This window comes from Pseudonaja textilis, chromosome 13 (genome assembly GCF_049901715.1).
Source record: "Pseudonaja textilis isolate UNSWEBS1 chromosome 13, rPseTex1.2, whole genome shotgun sequence".
Taxonomy (NCBI): domain Eukaryota; kingdom Metazoa; phylum Chordata; class Lepidosauria; order Squamata; family Elapidae; genus Pseudonaja; species Pseudonaja textilis.
In genome coordinates, this window is record NC_142002.1 from 6380453 (window position 1) to 6396628 (window position 16176).

General features: G+C 44.4%; 1 long non-coding RNA gene across 1 annotated transcript in view; it reads left to right on the forward strand.

Moving 5' to 3' along the window:
* The first annotated feature begins 326 nt into the window (after window positions 1-326).
* LOC148124717 (uncharacterized) overlaps window positions 327-16176 on the forward strand; it is a 42320-nt gene continuing 26470 nt past the window's right edge. Inside the window, exon 1 of the long non-coding RNA XR_015745103.1 lies at window positions 327-672. This is a non-coding gene — a long non-coding RNA (uncharacterized LOC148124717). The remainder of the gene's footprint in view (window positions 673-16176) is intronic.

Consider the following 16176-nt stretch of genomic DNA (forward strand, 5'->3'; position numbering starts at 1 on the left):
GCCGCGCAGCACTACTCTGTGCTGCGCAAAGAAGCTGCACTTCAAATTCGGCGGATAAAGGTGCGTATGGGAGCCCGGATGGGTGGGTGGGCTGAACAGCACAGTGGCCGAGAGAACCAGTTTGATCTCTGTGGCTCATCGCTACTACCGGCTCTCCAGAACCAGGCAGAACCGGTCAAATACCACTATTGGTTCTGACCCGTTCTGAAGAACTGGTAGTGGAAATATTGAGTAGTTCAGAGAACTGGCAAATGCCACCTCTGACTGGAGATTTTACAATATCCTTCCCCTGCCACGCCCATCAAGCCACACCGACAGAACCGGTAGTAAAAACAATTGAATCCTACACGGAACAGCTCGCCTTCAGAACATGTGGGTGCTCCAAGAGTGGAAGCTTTTAAGAAGAGACTGGGCAGCCAGTTAGAGAATGTAGAATGGTAGAGGTTCTCCTGCTCGAGCAGCAGGTTGGACTAGAAGATCTCAAAAGGTCCCTTCCAGCTCTGCTCTTCTGTTCTGAGATGTGAGTGAACTGTGCTTGTGAGCAGGGAAACAAGCAACAGTGGAGTTCAGCTTCATGCACCTTGGGAATGATTTTTAAGAAAGGATGGAAAATGCCCTTCCAGGCACATCGTCACGTTGGTGATACGCGCACTGTGGCATTCAGCTGCCAAGGTACAGTAATTGATTAAACCCCCAATAGCACCCTCCTCCTGGATTCAGAAAACTTGCTTATGCATCTTGAGTGTAACCGTGGAGGAGTGCTACCAGTGTGCCAGTGAACCCAGGTGCAATAACACACAGCTTTTGTGTTGACAGGACTTGCTTAACTCGTTCTGCGCCCACATCACGCCCTGTTTGTTTCCTTGGGTTTTGGGTGGTGGCCATGAAGATTGTTGTCTTTCCTGCAGCCTCCCCAACATGGTGCCCTCTGGATGGGCATTCCCCATTGGACCCTAAGGCAGGTTGGGGAGAAATTACCTGCGTGGGTTGAGTTCTAGGCACCCTTCCTTATTGTACCGGAAATTGTGGGTGTTTTCTTTCTCCAGCAAGCTGAGCCAATGCAGGGCAGGGCAGGGCAGGGATGTTTCAACTTGAGAAGCCATGCATGGTGCAACCTGTCAACGTGGCTCATTGTTTTACCTGCCACCGCCTGGATTGGAAGAGCTTCCATGGTTAGTCAACTCGCCCCGAGGGAGGGTGGAGGCTAGCAGAAGAATGGAAGAGGCGAAGAGGAGGAAAAACAATTTTCTTTAAAGTCTCTTTTTCATTGAGGAGAGGTGACCGGTGGCACTACATGACTTCTGCATTGGGGGGGGGGGGGGCGGAATCCCGACATTCAATTGAGCCCAATTTTTGTTGTTGTTAAGCAAGACAGTTGTTATATGAGTTTTGCCCCATTTTGCACCTTTTCTTGCCACCATTGGTATGCAAATCACTGCAGTTAGAATAGAATAACAGAGTTGGAAGGCACCCTGGAGGTCTTCTAGTCCAACCCCCTGCTTAGGCAGGAAACCCTACACCACTTCAGACAAATAGTTATCCAATCTCTTCTTAAAAACATCCAGTGTTGAAGCACCCACAACTTCTGGAGGCAAGTTGTTCCACTGATTAATTATTCTATGAATTGTTCAGGAAATTCCTCCTTAGTTCTAGGTTGCTTCTCTCTCCTTGATTAGTTTCCATCCATTGTTTCTTGTCCTGCCCTCAGAGGCTTTGGAGAATAGCTTGACTCCGTCTTCTTTGAGGGAATTACGGTTGTTAAGTGAATCTGGCTGCTGCATTAGCTTTGCTTATCAGAAGGCTGCAGAAAGGGATCCCATGACCCTGGGACATTGCAACCGTCATAAATACAGACCAGTTGCCAAGCAGCTGAATTTTGATCATGTGACCAGGGGGATGTGCAACGGTCATAACCGAGATGGTATTCAGCAGATTCTGACCAGTTCTGGAGAACCGGTAGTGGAAATGTTGAGTAGTTGGGAGAACTGGCAAATACCACCTCCGACTGGCCCCGCCTCCATCTATTCTCTGCCTCCTGAATCCCAGCTGATTGGCTGGGTCTCCTTTGGTTGCCCTGCACAAGAGAACGGAGCTGGAAAGCAGGTTAGTAGGGTGGGGAAGGAAAGGGTATTTTGCAGTATCCTTCTGCTGCCAAGCCCACCAAGCTACACCCACAGAACCAGTAGTAAATTTTTTTGAATCCCACCACTGGGTCATAAGTGTGAAACACCATGATAAGTCACTTCTTTTCAGCACTGCAACTTTGAACAGTCACTAAATGAATGGTTGTAAGTCAAGGACTACATGGAGGGCAGGGGAGGTCCTCCATTATCCAACTGTTAGCCAAAACTCATTGGCGCACCCAATGCCTCATTATCATTAATGACTCATTTTCCTCATTTGGCAAACTAACATTGCGTTCCTCAGATCCATCAGTTGGTTTTCATAGGAAGTTAATCCCGCTAGCAGCCGCCGCCCTCTTCTCCTCTTTTGGAGTCAAGGCCATTTTCTCTAAATATGTGGTCTTTTAAAAATGACACGACGTGACATTGCCTGGATCCTGTTCCAGAATGCTACTTTGCGCTGAGTCTACAGAAAATGCCAATTTTCCATGCCAGAACTTATTTGAAGTGACAGAGAGTTTCGGTGCCTTTCTGTGGTAGTCCTCAACTTACAAACAATTTGTTTAGTGGCCGTTCGAAGTTCCAATGGCACTGAAAAAAGTGACCTATGACTGCTTTTCACAGTTTTGACTGTTGCAGCATGGTCACATGATTTACATTCGGATGCTTCACTCACATTTATGACAGTTTCAGTGTCTCAGGGTTTTGCGGCCTTCTGCAAAGTCAAGGGGCAAACCAGAGTCACTTAAACAACCATATGGTTAATTTAATAACTGCAGTGATTCACTTAACAAATGTGTCAAGAAAAGTTGTGAAATGGGACCCAACTCACTTAACAAATTTCTGACTTATCAAATTTCTCACTTATCAATATAAATGTTGGGTTCAATTGGGGTCCTAGGTTGAGGAGTCCCTGTAGTAGGATTGCCACAACAGGCCTGCTTTTTCATTTGCATTTCATTATTTTATTAATAGAAATGAAACATAATTAAAAAATCATGGTGGTTAGAATGCAGCATTGCAAGCTAACTCTGCTCACTCCCCACAGTTCGATCCTGAGCAGCTGTTCTGACACAAACCCTTTTCCAATAAGACAAACAATAATCAAAGGGAACAGAAACCTTTTAATGAGTCTTACGAATCCCCGGTTAAAGGCTGCTGCAAACTAATTAACTTGGATAAGCACAAACCTTGCCAAAACTGTGGGAGATTGCCAAGAATCACAGATAAGAAATATTTCACAACACAAGAGTCTTCAAATACCAAATTAAGATACTGTAATGTCCACGAGGCAGGAGTTTCAAAATGTCTTTGCTTCCTGCAAAGAACGTTCGCTTCACAGCTGGCTTTTATCTTCTTGAAGTAGGGGGCATTAGCTTGCAGCCTTAATCCCGAGTTGCCTTTGCTGTTGCAGCTGCTCTTTCCTGTGAGCAATCCTGCGTGCACACGCACTTGGCACAGGCTCCTCAGGAACCTCCTCATCGCTGCTGCTAGGCCCCCACAATCTCTGAAGGCAGCACTCCACTCCCTAATGGTCCTGGCCCCTCATCTGAGTCCTCGCTCTCCTCAGCCATCCACACCCACTGCTAGCTAACCACAACACTGGCTGATAGCTGACTCAACCGTCCATCCTTCCAAAGTTGGTAAAATGAGGACACAGATTATTGGGGGGCAATAGGCTGACTCTGTAAACCACTTAGAGGGGGCTGTAAAGCACTGTGAAGCGGTATATAAGTAAGTGCTAATGCTATAATAGTAATTTTTAAAGGGCCAGCATTCCCGAACGTAAATCGATGGGTATGGATGTGTGTACGGATGCTAGCCAAGTCCATAGCAAGCTTCAATGACATCATCATGTTTGTCTCATGAATTCACTGCACAAAAGACATGAATCTGACATTTCACACAAGTATCCTTTGAGCAATGGCCCCATCACATGTGTCATCCGTTGCCCCAGAGCTGCAATAGCATGCAGTAGTCCTTCTATGGCAGATTTTTAATTTAAGTTGTTTAACAGATTTTGGAGAAAGTGAAAGGTACACAACACAAAGAAAGAAGAAGCAACTGCTAATACTGCATGAACAAAACATTACAGAAAACCTTTTTAGCCATGCATTCTTCTCTTCCCTTCTACTTGTTTTCCTGACCGCTAACCTAAATATTTGTATTTTACATGGAACACGTGCAGATCCTTTCGGGCTGATGGCTCCATGCGTTCTTGGATTGCCATGCTGGATCCATGTGCCAAAAAGAAGTCCATTGAGGCAGGATAAGAAATTGAAATCAAAGCTTGATTACTTTGAAGAAAGCTTGGCAGCAAACTCTCTATTTTGGGACCGATTTTTCTCTCAGTCTGACTTTAGCTTAGTCTAGTACAGGGGAGTCAGACTCAAGGCCTGTGGCCGGATGTGGCCCACAGGGTGCTTAGATCTGGCCTGTGGGGCTGCCCTGGAAACAGAGAAGGACCAGCCTAGGGTGCTTCTGGCAGCGAAAATGGAGCTCAGGAGGGAGGGTTGCAGGAGGCCATTGCAGCCAAAAATGGAGCTTGGGAGCCATTTTTGTTGGCAGAGAGTTTGGGCCACCATAGGCACCCCCTGATGTGATTAACATCAAGGCGGCCATGCCCATCCCTCCCCCTCGAGGTCAAACACAACCCTGATGCAGCCCTCCATGAAATCGAGTTTGCAACACCCCTTGTCTAGTATATTTTGTAAACCTTGCCAAATTTTCCCCATTTACAGGTCTCAAATACAAAAAGACCATGCTTGGGAGTCTGTGGGGAAGGGATCAAAAAAAGTCAAAATGGCAGCCCCAACCATGAGTTCAAATCCCCACCCTTTTTTTTCCATGCAACACAATACCTGTGATCACCTGCGTTTATACTTCCTAGCCAGAGAGTTAAAAAGGGCTTCATAAGCACTGCAAATTACTAAAGGCACACACACACACACACACACACAAAGTTAAAAACCAAATCAGAACAGAACAGAATAACAGAGTCGGAAGGGATCTTGTAGGTCATCTAGTCCAACCCCAGGGAGTGGGGGAGGTTTAGGCATTTGGGATGGGGAAGCGAGATGGTGTGGAGCAGTCCTGTGAGAATAGGAAGGGAGGTTTGAACTCATGAACTGTGGCTCTGCTGAGTGGAGATGTTTATATTTGTTCAAGGCCAACCGTCCTGTGGCCCAGAACACCTGCAAAGGGGATTTCCCATAACATCTTACTGGATGCTGATTGGAGACTCTGTGCTGGACCATGGGGTGATTTTCACTGTCTAACTTTTGGGTGGTTTATTCCAGACCTTGCCTTGCTTTCCCTGCTATCAGCTCATCCTTACTAACAGAAGAACAGAGTTGGAAGAGACCTTGTAGGTCATCTAGTTCAAGCCCCCAACCCAAGCACCATTTTTGACAGTCCAGTCTCTTCTTGAATATTTCCAGTGATGAAGCTCCACCCGTGCCCCCAAAGAGACTGGAGGCTGGTTTTATCCAGCATTCCCTCTGACCTCGTAAAGAGAAAACTCGCTGACGTATAAAGGGAGGTGCAGAGAACGCGGGCATGTGGGAAGGAAACGGAGGAGGAAACCCACAGTTTGGTGAGCCCAAGTCACCGAGCCCAGATGCGTGTGTTATACGTGTTAAATCACCTTTTTTCTCTTTTCTTTTTGTTGTCGTTCATTTGCTTTGCTCTCTCCCTCTTTTTTCCAACATGCACAAACAATAACAATTAAAAATACAGTGGAGACAGAAACCTTTATTGTACAACAAAGATTTGGATCTAATTTGCAATTGTTTATTAATGCTGTATTTAGTTTCAATATAACATTTAGACAACCTTCTGCTTATTACCTTTTGACATTTCCAAGCAGAGCTAACAATGACAGAAAACTTTTCTTTTGCTGTACCTTTAAAGGCTTTAAGTTATCTAAACATGAGAAAGTGGCAATCATCTCTAGTCCAGGTTGCATAAATACCACTGTATCAAACTAATATATTGATTAATCGATCCGTTGATTGGTTATATGCCATCACATCATTTTCAACTTCTAGCTATATGGATAGATTTTCTCCATGATCAAAACACTATAATGTCTGATAATAATAATATAAAGCAATTTTAAAAACAAACAAAAAGGGTTTGAATCCAGATTTCCCAGAGGGTTTTTTGTTTCTTAATATATTGATTGATTGGTTGATTACATGCCATCCTTTTCAACTTCTAACAACCACACATTTTTGCCATGACCAAAATACTATAATGTCTAATAATAATATGGAATGGAATGGAATGGAATGGAATGGAGTGGAGTGGTGTGGAGTGGAATAGAGTAGTATAGAGTATAGAGTAGAGTAGAATGAACAGATTGGAATGGAGTGGAGTGGAATGGAGTGGAGTAGAGTAGAGTAGAGTAGAGTAGAGTAGAGTAGAATGAATAGAGTGGAGTGGAGTTGAGTGAAGTAGTGAAGTAGAGTAGAGTAGAGTAGAGTAGAGTAGAGTAGAGTAGAGTAGAGTAGGAGTGGAGTGGAGTGGAGTGAAGTAGTGAAGTAGAGTAGAGTAGAGTAGAGTAGAGTAGAGTAGAGTAGAGTAGAATAAATAGAAATGAATGCGATGGAATAGAATAGAATAAAAATAACAGAGTTAGAAGTGATCTTGGAGGTCTTCTAGTCTATCCTCCTGCTCAGGCAAGAAACCCTATACCAATATAATAAAACACTTTCTAAAACCAAAAAGGATTTGAGTTCAGATTTCCCAGATGGGGGCCTCTTTTTCTTCTGGACTTCAGGCTCTGGGGAAACCAAAGAAAAAACCCTTTTAAGTAATACTTTTTTCAAGAGTTGGAAAGGAAACCCATCTCAAGCGATCCTTGCTCCTTTTGTAGGCCCCTTCCATGAGAACTGGCCTTTTCTCCTTTCAAGTCTTCCCCCGCCCCCTCCCTCCTTGTTTGGTTTCAAAGAAGGCAGTCGATCTTCTCCTCTGGGACCTGCCCAACCCAATTCATCCTCCGTGAATGTCCCAATTATGCCACCTCACCCGGGTGTCAGGTTGGAAGGATTCACGTGATAGGGACTTTTATGCGTCTGGGAGGAGGATGTCGCCCGTTTCTCAATTTGTTTTTTCTTCTTCTTCTTCTTTGAGCTCCTCGGTCAGTTCTTTTTTCAGTCCTCCTCTTCATCCTTCTTGGTCCTCATTGAAATGTCAGACGGAGCCTTCGTCAGCTACTGGAAAAAAAAAAACGCCTCCCCGGTGGGAAGCGATTGGCCTTGTAACCCGGGGGAATAAATTGCACGCTCTTCTTCTTCTTGGCATCTTCCTTTCTTTCCCTTTCCAAACCTCTTTTCTTTTTGCAATGGGGAACAAATTTCTTTTCACCTGCCTGGGAGTGAAACAGACGGCCAGCATTTCCCACCAAAAGTGAAATCGGTGCCCAGAAGAACACATTTCATCTGCTCTGCTTTGAATCTTGGGCTTTTCTTTTTTGCCCTCACATGAGTTTACTTTAGTTTAGTTTATTGTCATTGCACCTCGTACAATGAAACCAAACACCATCTTCAGTGCACATTGAAAATAAAACACAAACACATCCTTCATACTCCACACATTGAATTGAAAACCCCCGACACCGCAACAACACTGCACTATACAGTAGAATTCAACACAGCTATTGCCCTGGGATAGACGCCGCTTTTCAGCCTATTTGTCCTTGTTTTTATTATTCTGTACCGTCTGCCAGATGGTAATAGTTCAAAAAAAGGGTTCCCAGGATGAGATGGATCTTTGAGAAAGTTTTGAACTTTCTTAAGGCAGTGGGAGCTATAAAGCTCTTCCAAAGAGGGGAGGGGGCAGCCAATAACCCTCTGGAGTGCTTTCCTATCAGCCACTGTGCAGTTGGCAAACCATACAAAGGTGCAGTAAGTTAAGATACTCTCTTTGGTGCAGCGGTAGAAGGTCACCAGCAGTTTTTCGTTCAGCTGTTGTTTTCTGAGAAGTCTCAGGTAGTATAATCTCTGCTGGGCCCTTTTGACCAGGGCTGCAATGTGGGCACCCCAGGTCAGGTCCTCTTTTAGGGTAACACCCAGAAACTTAAAACTGGCCACTTGCTCCCCTCGGCCTCCCTTGATAAGCAAGGGCTGAGCTTCCTCCATCAAGGAAAACTCCCTTGTGTTCTGCTGAAAGACAAACTAGGAACAAAGAGGCTGTCAGGTTAGTTTTCTTGCTGAATTTCCCCCCCTCCCCATTCATACAGGGCCCCAGTCTCCCTTGCAGTTCTTTCTGCGAAAAGAGGTATCCGTTTTTCTGCTTTATGGGGATGTCTTGAGAATTACTCTAGAGTCCTGGTGGGAAGGGCCAGAGGTTGCTGCAGCTGGATGCCTTGTTGTGATGCTGGATGTCAATTGGGAGAGTCAAAGGCCCCACTAAATCCTCAACATTTGAACCCAAATGGTGTTGCAGGTTAAAGTAGCATTTCGATTTGAAGTGCCAAATTATCACTGGATGCAAGAAGCTGGACCAAATGCAAGCATCACCTCAAACTATTGTTGCAATTGTTGGAAGTTAGGTGTCGAAAGATACAGTGTTCTTCTCATAATCATCTCTCTGCTAGCACTGATGATGGTACCTAGTTTGGGTAATGAAACATCTGCAAGAAAACCACCAAGCTCAGAGAGCACCAAGGACCCCACACTTCAACTCCGAGCTACAAATATTTTTCTTTGTTGTTAGATCTCTGACTTTCTAGCCAGCTGGGAGAGATGACCAGACTTGAGCCTGAGGGTGGGGTCAAATGTATCATCAGTTTGGAATCTCTGTGCTCCCATAAGAGACCTAAATCCAGCCCCCCCGCCCAAAGTCCATTGACCCTTATATAGTGCTGGTTCACATCTTGACCATTAGTAATTCAGATTCTTGTGTATAGATAGAATAGATAGATAGGGTGGAATAAACTCATTGTACTTTTGAATTATATCCTGGCTCTTGACTTCTTGCACCTAATCCCAGCATTCATATCAGCTCCCTTTGCCCTTTTTAAAAAAAGCCCCACCAGAAAAATCCTTCCTGTATTTTCATTGGAATTGGGACAAACCGAGAGGCTGCTGGACATGGCTATTATGAGGACATGACCTGTTGCAGAGTGCTGATTTACCTGAGTCCTACCTACCTACCTTCCTTCCTTTCCCTTATCTTTCTTTCTTTTCTGGATAGGTGGGAGTATAGCCATAGCAACAGCAATAGAATTTAATCTTATATACTGCCCCATAGTGTTTTACAATGCTCTCTGGGGTGTTTACAATGTCAGCATTATTTTCATATTACCCTACCCCCAATAACCTAGGTCCTCATTTTACTGACTTTGGAAGGACGGAAGGCTGAGTCAACTTGAGCCCATCAGGATCAAACTCTGGGCTTTGGGCAGAGTTAGCCTGCAATACTGCATTCTAACCCCTGTGCTACTAAGGCTCCATTGTCTCTCCACTGCCTGCAACAGACAATAAGGCTTGGATCGCAGCCCCCTCACAGTTTTATTTTTGGGGGGAGATTGAAGGGGTGAAGAGGCACCCTTTATTATAAAAAATGATCTTGAAGGCTGATGCTTTGCTTTAAATAGTTCAAGTGCCTGGTGAGTGCCAAGGCAGGTGTTTTTTGATATATTTTTATTTATTTTATTTGTTTGTCAAACATGCGCAAGATAAGAAGTATAGGTATAAACATAATCATGAATAAAGGAAGTAAATACGGGTAAATGGGGACAGTAAGACAGGGATGGTAGGCATGCTGGTGCGCTTATGGATGCCCCCTTAAAGGATCTCTTAGGAATGGGGTGAGGTCCACGGTAGACAGTTTGAGATTGAAGCTGTTGAGGGGTTGAGGCTGTAACAATGGAGTTGGATAGGGCATTCCAGGCACTGACCACTCTGTTGCTGAAGTTGTATTTTCTGCAATCGAGTTTGAAGCTGTTTACCTTGAATTTGTATTGGTTGTTTGCCCGTGTATTATTGTGGTTGAAGTTGAAGAAGTTGTTGATGGGTAAGATGTTGTAGCAGACAATTTTATGTACTATGCTTAGATCGGACCACAGGAAGCGCAGTTCCAGATTGACCAAGCCCAAAATTTCAGGCCTGGAGTCATAGGAAATGCTAATGTGAGTAGAGGAGTGGAGTACTCTTCTCGCGAAATACCTCTGAACCCGCTCAATCGTGTTAATGTCCAATATAGAGTATGGGTTCCAGGCAGACAAGCTGTATTCAAGAATTGGTCTGGCAAAGGTTTTGTATGCCCTAGCCAGCAATTCAATGTTACCAAAGAAGAAGCTTCGCAAAATAAGGTTAACTAATAACAAAATAAGGTTTGAATGTCTAGGTCCCCCCCCATAAAGCTGTAAAGACCATTATAAAACAAAATAACCAGGGATATTTAGTAAAACATCAGCACAGGCCAGGAAACCAAGAAAATGTGGGAAAGAAAATCGAGATCGTCTTGCTTTGGGTCTCTTCGGTATAAAAGGGAGGGAAAAGGGAACACTGTCAAGCTTTCCCGAGTCTGTTATTATGGCCTCTTACATCAATAAAGTAGAGCACTCATATTTCTTGTAGTGTATGTTTCCTGACCTGACCTACTTCAAAGGGCTGGCAATTTTCTTGAGGATCCCACATCAATGAATGGAGGGCGAAACAATTAACCAAAATGCAACAGGAAGGAAGACTGCAAAGAGTGCCAGAAGCAGAAAGGCCGTGGCCATCTCCGCTTCTGGTTTCAGCATCACCCACCAGCCACATCTAATTATTCATAATTGCCCAAAGTATGGGGCGCTCAGAAAAACAAAATTTAGGAAAATTAAAATAAATCTCCAGGAGATGGGAAATGGTCTCTCTTTCAGAGGATGCGGGATTCCATCTCTGAAGGAGTTTGGCCTTCAGACATGCTGATGGGATCAAGTGAGGTACTAATACCACTCTATGCAGATTTAGTAAGACCACACCTAGACTACTGCGTCCAGTTTTGGTAACCATACTATAAAAAAGATGTTGAGACTCTAGAAAAAGTACAGAAAAGAGCAACCAGGATGATTAGGGGACCGGAGACTAAAATAAATGAAGGACAGTTACAGGAACGGGGCTTGGCTAGTCTAGTAAAGAGAAGGACCAGGGGAGACATGAGAGCAGTCTTCCAATATTTGAGGGGCTGCCCCAGAATCAAGCTATTTTCTAAAGCACCTGTAGGCCAGACAAGGAACAATGGGTAGAAACTGAACAAGGAGAGATTTAACCTGGAAATAAGGAGAATTTTTCGGATAGTGAGAACAATCAACCAATGGAACAGAAGTTGCCTTCGGAAGTTGTGGGAGCTTCATCACTTGAGACTTTAAAGAAGAGACTGGACTGCCATTTGTCAGAAATGGTGTCGGGTCTCCCGCTTCGGTGGTGTTCCCAAAGAGCAAACACAGACAAAGGCAGCAGCCTTCCACTAATTAGCTCTGACAAGAAAGCTAATTTGTTTGTCAAGGCTGCCAAAAACCCAGAGATAAGAACTAATTTGTAAGATTCTCCAAACAGGAACTAAGATGTCCACCATCTTGAGTTTAAGAGCTTCTTTGCTTTCTGCAAAGAACACTTTTCCAAACCTGGCTTTTATCCTCTTGAGGGAAGGGCCATTACCTTGCAGTCTTACTCCCGAGTCACCTGTGCTGCTGTAATTGTTCTTTCCTCCGAGTAATCCTTCATGCACGTCAGGAGTGGGATTCAATTTTTTTAACAACCAGTTCTGTGGGCATGGCTTAGTTGGTGGGCATGGCTTGGTGGTCATGTGACTGGCTGGGCGTGGCCAAGAATGTAAGAAGGGTTAACGGAGAGGCAGTTTCTGTAAGCAACACCAGAATGTTTCCTTCCTGCCTTCCTTACAGGATTAGCCCTGTAATTTCTTCTAACAACCGGTTCTCCGAACTGCTTAGAATGTTAACAACCGGTTCTAGTAAATAGGTGCGAACTGGTAGAATCCCACCCCTGGTGCATGTGCACTTGGCACAGGCTCCTCGGGAACCTCCTCATCACTGCTGCCAGCCCCCACAATCTCTGAAGGCAGCAGGCCACTCCCCGATGGTCCTGGCCCCTAATCAGAGTCATCGCTCTCTTCAGCCATCTGCACCTGCTGCCGGCTAACCACAACAGGTGGGGGTTGAACTAGATGACCTACAAGGTCCTTCCAACTCTGATTATCTGTTATCAGTCTGTTCCACTTGATGATTTGAAGATTTCCCATCTTAATACAGTAGATAAAATCCAAGGACCTCTTGTGTGCTCTTGGCATCGGGCAAATGACGTGAATTATGGAATTTGCATTGTTTATGCTATGACTTCATTGCTACAGGTGGTCCTTATTTCACAACCATTCATTTGGTGGCTGTTCAAAGCTACAATGGCACTGAAAAAAGTGACTTATGTCCATTTTTCACACTTATGACCATTGTAGCAACACATGATCAAAATTCAGACATTTGTCCACTGACTCATATTTGTGACCATTGCAGGTTGTGTGATCCCCTTTGCAACCTTCTGGTGAGTAAAATTCATGGGGAAACCAGATTCACTCAACAACCACACTACTAACTTAATAACGGAGGGTGATTCACTTAACAACAGAAAGGTGTCAGATGAGGCAACACACACTTTGCAACTGTCTTGCTTAGCAACATAAATTTTGGGTTCAGTTGGGGTTGTAAGGCGAGGAGTGCCTGTAATGTGATGTCTCTTGATTCGCTTGAAAGACTCAGTGGTCCAGCTGTCTACCTACACACACACACACACACACACACACACACACACACAGAGAGAGAGAGAGACAGAAGTCAATTTCTTCCCAGAGGTCTATGAAAATGCAAATGTTTGTTTTGGGGTAGGGAGGAAATCATAAGATGTGAAATGTGTCACTGTAATGCAGCTTTTTTCCTGGGCATATTAAATGTCACATTGATGTGAGAAATCAGAATTGCAACTGTGACATTCCTCAGGTCCTCCTGGCTCCTTTGCAGGGGATGCTAAGCTTTCTGGAATGTTTGTTGCATTGGCTGGATTTGCAGAACTTTTGCAATTTTGTTTTACAGTTGCAGAGCTGGCATAGGTTTGAACATTTATACAATAAAAATATGCTTGTCGTTTCAAAATGTCATGTCAAAGTCACGTGACATGTTAGTACCATTGTATAAAACCATAGTAAGGCCACACCTGGAATGCTAAATCCAGTTTTGGTCACCATGTTACAAAAAAGATGTTGAAACTTTGGGGGAAAAAATGCAAAGAGCAACTCAGGTGATTAAAGGCAGTGGTGGAATTCAAAAACGTTTACCACCGGTTCGGTGGGCATGGCTTGGTGGGTGTACTTTGTGCACGGGTACACACTTTGCATGCTCGTGAGTGCCAAACGTTCACTTTGCACGGGTGCACAGCCAGTCCAACACATCCTCCTGTGAGCCTGCACTCGTCCGGTCACTTCAGCAGCTGCCATGCGGCCCTCCTGTGCCATGCAAAGCAGCTGCGCTTCAAAAGCAGAAGAAAAAGGTGAGTATGGCAGCCTGGGCAGGCAGGTAGGCCCAACAGCAGAATGACGGAGAGAACCGGTTTGGTCTCCGCGGCTCATCGCCGCTACTGGCTCGGCAGAACCAGGCCAAACCAGTAGCATACCACCACTGATTAAAGGCCTGGAGACGAAAACATATGAAGAATAGTTGCAGGAATTGGATATGGCTAGTCTAGAGAAAAGAAGGACAAGAGGGGGTTGCATGATAGCAGTATTCCAGTATTTGGGGGTGGGGCTGCCACAAAGAGGACGGGGTCAACTTATTCTCCAAAGCACCTGAAGGCAGGACAAGAAGCAATGGATGGAAACTAATCAAGGAGGGAAGCAATGCGGAATTAAGGAGAAACTTCCTGACAGTGAAGACAATTAACCAGTAGAAAAGCTTGCCACCAGTTGGAGTGGGTGCTCCAACACTGGAGGTTTTTAAGAAGAGACTGGACAGCCACTTTTCTGAAATGGTATATAGGTCTCCTGCTTGAGCAGTGGGCTGGACTAGAAGACCTCAGGGTCCCTTCCAGCTCTATTCTGATTTGTCTCACGGAATCAGATATTCAGATAACAAGGGAAACTGATATTTTTTGAGATCGGCATTGGATTCCTTTTTCATCTCCAGATGAACTCAGGGGGAGACCCCACCATTTTTTAAAAAGACACACCCCAATTAGCAATGCTCAAAATAATCTTTCTACCATACTTTCTCTGCCTGTCCTCATTTAACTTGATGATACTAGATGACTTTTAAGGTCCAGTTAAGGAATGGTAGAACTCACAACAACATTGTGTCTCCTACCAGGCTCCTGTGTCTGGGAGTTTCTGCTCCCTTAGGGCCGGGGTTGGATTCACTGGGTTCGGACCGGTTCGGATGAACCGGATGTTAAACTAATATCAGGTTCACCAAACTAATAGTTGAACCGGCCAGCTGGCTCCGCCTGCCCCTCCCCTCTCCTCCCAGGAGTCTCCACATGGCCCGTTTTGGATGCAGGTAAGTGCAGGGTCCTTAAAATGGCCCTCCCAGAAGTTCCGGAAGTCTGGAAACGGGCCCGTTTCCAGCTTCCAGAGAGCCTCTGGAGGCTGTTTTCACTCTCCCAGAGGCCCGAGGCAAGCCTCTGGACTCTGGGGAAGGCAAAAAATGGTCTTCCCAGAATTTCCAGTAGCCCATGCCCACCAAGGCCATGCCCACCCAGCAACCAGGCAGAAAACCAGTTGCTGGGATTTTTGAATCCCACCCCTGCCTAGGGCCACAAGGAAAAGCCCACTCACACCAATCCAGATGTGGACACCGTCAGAAGCATTCGAGAAGTTCGCACATAAAAGGCAGACAGCATCCTTCACCCTCCTGTATTTCTGCTTCCTCCATCTGTCTTCTGGGAGACAGACAATTATCCTGTCTCCCTTAAATGCATCCAATTGCTTTTTAAAGCATTGGAAATCTGCACTTGTCAATCCATCTTGTGATAGGGAGCTTCATATGTCAAAAGACGCTCCCGTGACCCTCCCACCCTTCTGTGAATTTCCCTTTCCCTTTTGTGTCTATTGTCAGCCTTGGAAGACATTTTCTACTTGGAAGCTTCGAGGCTGCCACATTCAGTGCCTGGGAATTTGGGAGGGGGGATTTCATAGTGGGGTAGAAGATTAGACACAGAGAGTCAAGGACATGTTGCCCTGCACCTGGAGGGGAGTGACTGTGGGAATGTCTCAAGTTGGGATGAAGTTTTGATTGGGTATGATTTGAATTCTCTTTTGGGAAGGGAAAACCCAGAACTCTCAGATTCAGGTTTTCCCAGATGTGCCCAGATGTGCCAATATGACAACTCTGATAAAATGGAAATTTGAGAAGATGGTTGTCACAGAGTTTATTGGTTTGGAGTTGATTAGTTGGAACTCTGGCATTTATTATGAAGCACATGCAAAAGACTGATGGTCTTTTCTTTTTTAAAAAAAATATTTTTTATTAATTTTCCAAAATTTATAAAACATAAAATAATACTATATGCATTGTTTTCGTCATCAAGACGTCTTTCACATTTCCTTACATTTTTCAATATATGGTTACTTATTCCATTACTATTACATCTTGCTTTTGTTACAAGTCAATATATTTCATCTTGCACTTCAATCTTTTTTATAACATATATACATATTTACATTCTTCCTTATTCTTTTCCTAATTGCCATTTTATTTTATTTTTATTTTTAAACCACTCATACCAGGCTCTATAGTATATTGAATCTGTCTTTTAATTTCAATGTAAGCCTGTCCATCTCTATACAGTCTATTATTTTCTTTATAACTATGCCTTCTGATGGTCTTTTCTGATGCATTATCTCAGTTAATTATCTCACAGCTAAGTCGAAGCAGTTTTTTAATCTGCCTCAATATCTTAAATATAATGTCGTCTTTCCACCCGTCCTCAAACAGGTTGATTGATGTTGTGCTTACAGGAAGTCCTCGACTTACAATGGTTCATTTCGTGATGGTTCAAAGTTG